Genomic DNA, 7,465 nt, shown 5'->3' with positions numbered 1-7,465 from the left:
GTATTGAGTTTTCGGCGTTTTTAGCTATTATTTGTGATCACGTTTTAAAGTGTGAATTAATAAGAATTTTAAAATGGCCATAACTCCTTAAATATTGAGTTTTCGGCGTTTTTAGCTTTTATTTGTGATCACGTTTTAAAGTGTGAATTAATAAGAATTTTAAAATGGCCATAACTCTTTAAATATTGAGTTTTCGGCGTTTTTAGCTATTATTTGTGATCACGTTTTAAAGTGTGAATTAATAAGAATTTTAAAATGGCCATAACTCCTTAAATATTGTGTTTTCGGGATTTTTAGCTATTATTTGTGATCACTTTTTTAAGCGTGAATTAATCAATATTTTAAAATGGCCATAACTCCTTAAATATTGAGTTTTCGGCGTTTTTAGCTATTATTTGTGATCACTTTTTTAAGTGAGAATTAATAAGAATTTTAAAATGGCCATAACTCCTTAAATATTGTGTTTTCGGGATTTTTAGCTATTATTTGTGATCACTTTTTTAAGTGTGAATTAATAAGAATTTTAAAATGGCCATAACTCCTTAAATATTGTGTTTTCGGCATTTTTAGCTATTATCTGTGATCACTTTTTTAAGTGTGAATTAATAAGAATTTTAAAATGGCCATAACTCCTTAAATATTGAGTTTTCGGCGTTTTTAGCTATTATTTGTGATCACTTTTTTAAGTGTGAATTAATAAGAATTTAAAAATGGCCATAACTCTTTAAATATTGAGTTTTCGGCGTTTTTAGCTATTATTTGTGATCACGTTTTAAAGTGTGAATTAATAAGAATTTTAAAATGGCCATAACTCCTTAAATATTGTGTTTTCGGGATTTTTAGCTATTATATGTGATCACTTTTTTAAGCGTGAATTAATCAATATTTTAAAATGGCCATAACTCCTTAAATATTGAGTTTTCGGCGTTTTTAGCTATTATTTGTGATCACTTTTTTAAGTGAGAATTAATAAGAATTTTAAAATGGCCATAACTCCTTAAATATTGTGTTTTCGGGATTTTTAGCTATTATTTGTGATCACTTTTTTAAGTGTGAATTAATAAGAATTTTAAAATGGCCATAACTCCTTAAATATTGTGTTTTCGGCATTTTTAGCTATTATCTGTGATCACTTTTTTAAGTGTGAATTAATAAGAATTTTAAAATGGCCATAACTCCTTAAATATTGAGTTTTCGGCATTTTTAGCTATTATTTGTGATCCTTTTTTAAGCGTGAATTAATCTATATTTTAAAATGGCCATAACTCCTTAAGTATTGAGTTTTCGGCGTTTTTAGCTATTATTTGTGATCACTCTTTTAAGTGTGAATTAATAAGAATTTTAAAATGGCCATAACTCCTTAAATATTGAGTTTTCGGCGTTTTTAGCTATTATTTGTGATCACGTTTTAAAGTGTGAATTAATAAGAATTTTAAAATGGCCATAACTCCTTAAATATTGAGTTTTCGGCGTTTTTAGCTATTATTTGTGATCACGTTTTAAAGTGTGAATTAATAAGAATTTTAAAATGGCCTTAACTCCTTAAATATTGTGTTTTCGGCGTTTTTAGCTATTATTTGTGATCACTCTTTTAAGTGTGAATTAATAAGAATTTTAAAATGGCCATAACTCCTTAAATATTGAGTTTTCGGCGTTTTTAGCTATTATTTGTGATCACGTTTTAAAGTGTGAATTAATAAGAATTTTAAAATGGCCATAACTCCTTAAATATTGAGTTTTCGGCGTTTTTAGCTATTATTTGTGATCACTTTTTTAAGTGTGAATTAATCAATATTTTAAAATGGCCATAGCAACTTAAATATTGATTTTTCGGCGTTTTTAGCTATTATTTGTGATCACTTTTTTAAGTGTGAATTAATAAGAATTTTAAAATGGCCATAACTCTTTAAATATTGTGTTTTCGGCGTTTTTAGCTATTATTTGTGATCACGTTTTAAAGTGTGAATTAATAAGAATTTTAAAATGGCCATAACTCCTTAAATATTGTGTTTTCGCCGTTTTTAGCTATTATTTGTGATCACTCTTTTAAGTGTGAATTAATAAGAATTTTAAAATGGCCATAACTCCTTAAATATTGAGTTTTCGGCGTTTTTAGCTATTATTTGTGATCACGTTTTAAAGTGTGAATTAATAAGAATTTTAAAATGGCCATAACTCCTTAAATATCACTTTTTTAAGTGTGAATTAATAAATATTTTAAAATGGTCATAACTATTTAATTATTGAGTTTTCGGCGTTTTTAGCTATTATTTGTGATCACTTTTTTAAGCGTGAATTAATCAATATTTTAAAATGGTCATAACTCCTTAAATATTGAGTTTTCGGCGTTTTTAGCTATTATTTGTGATCACTTTTTTAAGCGTGAATTAATCAATATTTTAAAATGGCCATAACTCCTTAAATATTGAGTTTTCGGCGTTTTTAGCTATTATTTGTGATCACTTTTTTAATTGTGAATTAATCAATATTTAAAAATGGCCATAATTCCTTAAATATTCAGTTTTCGGCGTTTTAGCTATTATTTGTGATCACTTTTTTAATTGTGAATTAATCAATATTTTAAAATGGCCATAACTATTTAATTATTGAGTTTTCGGCGTTTTTAGCTATTATTTGTGATCACTTTTTTAAGCGTGAATTAATCAATATTTTAAAATGGCCATAACTCCTTAAATATTGAGTTTTCGGCGTTTTTAGCTATTATTAGTGATCACTTTTTTAATTGTGAATTAATCAATATTTTAAAATGGCCATAACTCCTTAAATATTGAGTTTTCGGCGTTTTTAGCTATTATTTGTGATCACTTTTTTAATTGTGAATTAATCAATATTTAAAAATGGCCATAATTCCTTAAATATTCAGTTTTCGGCGTTTTAGCTATTATTTGTGATCACTTTTTTAATTGTGAATTAATCAATATTTTAAAATGGCCATAACTATTTAATTATTGAGTTTTCGGCGTTTTTAGCTATTATTTGTGATCACTTTTTTAAGCGTGAATTAATAAGAATTTTAAAATGGCCATAACTCCTTAAATATTGAGTTTTCGGCGTTTTTAGCTATTATTAGTGATCACTTTTTTAATTGTGAATTAATCAATATTTAAAAATGGCCATAACTCCTTAAATATTCAGTTTCGGCGTTTTTAGCTATTATTTGTGATCACTTTTTTAATTGTGAATTAATCAATATTTTAAAATGGCCATAACTATTTAATTATTGAGTTTTCGGCGTTTTTAGCTATTATTTGTGATCACTTTTTTAAGCGTGAATTAATAAGAATTTTAAAATGGCCATAACTCCTTAAATATTGAGTTTTCGGCGTTTTTAGCTATTATTAGTGATCACTTTTTTAATTGTGAATTAATCAATATTTAAAAATGGCCATAACTCCTTAAATATTCAGTTTTCGGCGTTTTAGCTATTATTTGTGATCACTTTTTTAATTGTGAATTAATCAATATTTTAAAATGGCCATAACTATTTAATTATTGAGTTTTCGGCGTTTTTAGCTATTATTTGTGATCACTTTTTTAAGCGTGAATTAATAAGAATTTTAAAATGGCCATAACTCCTTAAATATTGAGTTTTCGGCGTTTTTAGCTATTATTAGTGATCACTTTTTTAATTGTGAATTAATCAATATTTAAAAATGGCCATAACTCCTTAAATATTCAGTTTTCGGCGTTTTTAGCTATTATTTGTGATCACTTTTTTAATTGTGAATTAATCAATATTTAAAAATGGCCATAACTCCTTAAATATTCAGTTTTCGTCGTTTTTAGCTATTATTAGTGATCACTTTTTTAATTGTGAATTAATCAATATTTTAAAATGGCCATAACTCCTTAAATATTGAGTTTTCGGCGTTTTTAGCTATTATTTGTGATCAATTTTTTAATTGTGAATTAATCAATATTTTAAAATGGCCATAACTCCGTAATTATTGAGTTTTCGGCGTTTTTAGCTATTATTTGTGATCACTTTATTAAGTGTGAATTAATAAAAATTTTAAAATGGCCATAACTCCTTAAATATTGAGTTTTCGGCATTTTTAGCTATTATTTGTGATCACTTTTTTAAGTGTGAATTAATAAGAATTTTAAAATGGCCATAACTATTTAAATATTGATTTTTCGGCGCTTTTAGCTATTATTTGTGATCACTTTTTTAATTGTGAATTAATCAATATTTTAAAATGGCCATATCTCCTTAAATATTGAGTTTTCGGCGTTTTTAGCTATTATTTGTGATCACGTTTTAAAGTGTGAATTAATCAATATTTTAAAATGGCCATAACTATTTAATTATTGAGTTTTCGGCGTTTTTAGCTATTATTTGTGATCACTTTTTTAAGTGTGAATTAATAAGAATTTTAAAATGGCCATAACTATTTAAATATTGATTTTTCGGCGCTTTTAGCTATTATTTGTGATCACTTTTTTAATTGTGAATTAATCAATATTTTAAAATGGCCATAACTCCTTAAATATTGAGTTTTCGGCGTTTTTAGCTATTATTTGTGATCACTTTTTTAATTGTGAATTAATCAATATTTTAAAATGGCCATAACTCCTTAAATATTCAGTTTTCGGCGTTTTTAGCTATTATTTGTGATCACTTTTTTAAGTGTGAATTAATAAATATTTTAAAATGGCCATAACTATTTAAATTTTGAGTTTTCGGCGTTTTTAGCTATTATTTGTGATCACTTTTTTAAGCGTGAATTAATCAATATTTTAAAATGGCCATAACTCCTTAAATATTGAGTTTTCGGCGTTTTTAGCTATTATTTGTGATCACTTTTTTAATTGTGAATTAATCAATATTTTAAAATGGCCATAACTCCGTAATTATTGAGTTTTCGGCGTTTTTAGCTATTATTTGTGATCACTTTATTAAGTGTGAATTAATAAAAATTTTAAAATGGCCATAACTCCTTAAATATTGAGTTTTCGGCATTTTTAGCTATTATTTGTGATCACTTTTTTAAGTGTGAATTAATAAGAATTTTAAAATGGCCATAACTATTTAAATATTGATTTTTCGGCGCTTTTAGCTATTATTTGTGATCACTTTTTTAATTGTGAATTAATCAATATTTTAAAATGGCCATATCTCCTTAAATATTGAGTTTTCGGCGTTTTTAGCTATTATTTGTGATCACTTTTTTACTTGTGAATTAATCAATATTTTAAAATGGCCATAACTATTTAATTATTGAGTTTTCGGCGTTTTTAGCTATTATTTGTGATCACTTTTTTGAGTGTGAATTAATTAATGTTTTAAAATGGCCATAACTCCTTAAATATTGAGTTTTGGGCATTTTTAGCTATTATTTGTGATCACTTTTTTAAGTGTGAATTAATAAGAATTTTCAAATGGCCATAATTCCTTAAATATAGAGTTTTCGGCATTTTTAGCTATTATTTGTGATCACTTTTTTAAGTGTGAATTAATAAGAATTTTAAAATGGCCATAACTCCTTAAATATTGAATTTTCGGCGTTTTTAGCTATTATTTGTGATCACTTTTTTAAGTGTGAATTAATAAGAATTTTAAAATGACCATAACTCTTTAAATATTGAGTTTTCGGCGTTTTTAGCTATTATTTGTGATCACTTTTTTAAGTGTGAATTAATAAGAATATTAAAATGGCCATAACTCCTTAAATATTGAGTTTTCGGTGTTTTTAGCTATTATTTGTGATCAATTTTTTAAGTGTGAATTAATAAGAATATTAAAATGGCCATAACTCCTTAAATATTGAGTTTTCGGTGTTTTTAGCTATTATTTGTGATCACTTTTTTAAGTGTGAATTAATAAGAATTTTAAAATGGCCATAACTCCTTAAATATTGAATTTTCGGCGTTTTTAGCTATTATTTGTGATCACTTTTTTAAGTGTGAATTAATAAGAATTTTAAAATGGCCATAACTCTTTAAATATTGAGTTTTCGGCGTTTTTAGCTATTATTTGTGATCACTTTTTTAAGTGTGAATTAATAAGAATATTAAAATGGCCATAACTCCTTAAATATTGAGTTTTCGGTGTTTTTAGCTATTATTTGTGATCAATTTTTTAAGTGTGAATTAATAAGAATATTAAAATGGCCATAACTCCTTAAATATTGAGTTTTCGGTGTTTTTAGCTATTATTTGTGATCACTTTTTTAAGTGTGAATTAATAAGAATTTTAAAATGGCCATAACTCCTTAAATATTGAATTTTCGGCGTTTTTAGCTATTATTTGTGATCACTTTTTTAAGTGTGAATTAATAAGAATTTTAAAATGGCCATAACTCTTTAAATATTGAGTTTTCGGCGTTTTTAGCTATTATTTGTGATCACTTTTTTAAGTGTGAATTAATAAGAATATTAAAATGGCCATAACTCCTTAAATATTGAGTTTTCGGTGTTTTTAGCTATTATTTGTGATCAATTTTTTAAGTGTGAATTAATAAGAATATTAAAATGGCCATAACTCCTTAAATATTGAGTTTTCGGTGTTTTTAGCTATTATTTGTGATCACTTTTTTGAGTGTGAATTAATTAATGTTTTAAAATGGCCATAACTCCTTAAATATTGAGTTTTGGGCATTTTTAGCTATTATTTGTGATCACTTTTTTAAGTGTGAATTAATAAGAATTTTCAAATGGCCATAATTCCTTAAATATAGAGTTTTCGGCATTTTTAGCTATTATTTGTGATCACTTTTTTAAGTGTGAATTAATAAGAATTTTAAAATGGCCATAACTCCTTAAATATTGAATTTTCGGCGTTTTTAGCTATTATTTGTGATCACTTTTTTAAGTGTGAATTAATAAGAATTTTAAAATGGCCATAATTCCTTAAATATAGAGTTTTCGGCATTTTTAGCTATTATTTGTGATCACTTTTTTAAGTGTGAATTAATAAGAATTTTAAAATGGCCATAACTCCTTAAATATTGAATTTTCGGCGTTTTTAGCTATTATTTGTGATCAATTTTTTAAGTGTGAATTAATCAATATTTTAAAATGGCCATAACTCCTTAAATATTGAGTTTTCGGCGTTTTTAGCTATTATTTGTGATCACTTTTTTAAGTGTGAATTAATAAGAATTTTAAAATGGCCATAATTCCTTAAATATAGAGTTTTCGGCATTTTTAGCTATTATTTGTGATCACTTTTTTAAGTGTGAATTAATAAGAATTTTAAAATGGCCATAACTCCTTAAATATTGAATTTTCGGCGTTTTTAGCTATTATTTGTGATCACTTTTTTAAGTGTGAATTAATAAGAATTTTAAAATGGCCATAACTCTTTAAATATTGAGTTTTCGGCGTTTTTAGCTATTATTTGTGATCACTTTTTTAAGTGTGAATTAATAAGAATATTAAAATGGCCATAACTCCTTAAATATTGAGTTTTCGGTGTTTTTAGCTATTATTTGTGAGCACT

The sequence above is a fragment of the Musca domestica genome, unplaced genomic scaffold (assembly GCF_030504385.1).
Source record: "Musca domestica strain aabys unplaced genomic scaffold, Musca_domestica.polishedcontigs.V.1.1 9, whole genome shotgun sequence".
Classification (NCBI taxonomy): Eukaryota; Metazoa; Arthropoda; class Insecta; order Diptera; family Muscidae; genus Musca; species Musca domestica.
This window is presented reverse-complemented; position numbering follows the sequence as displayed.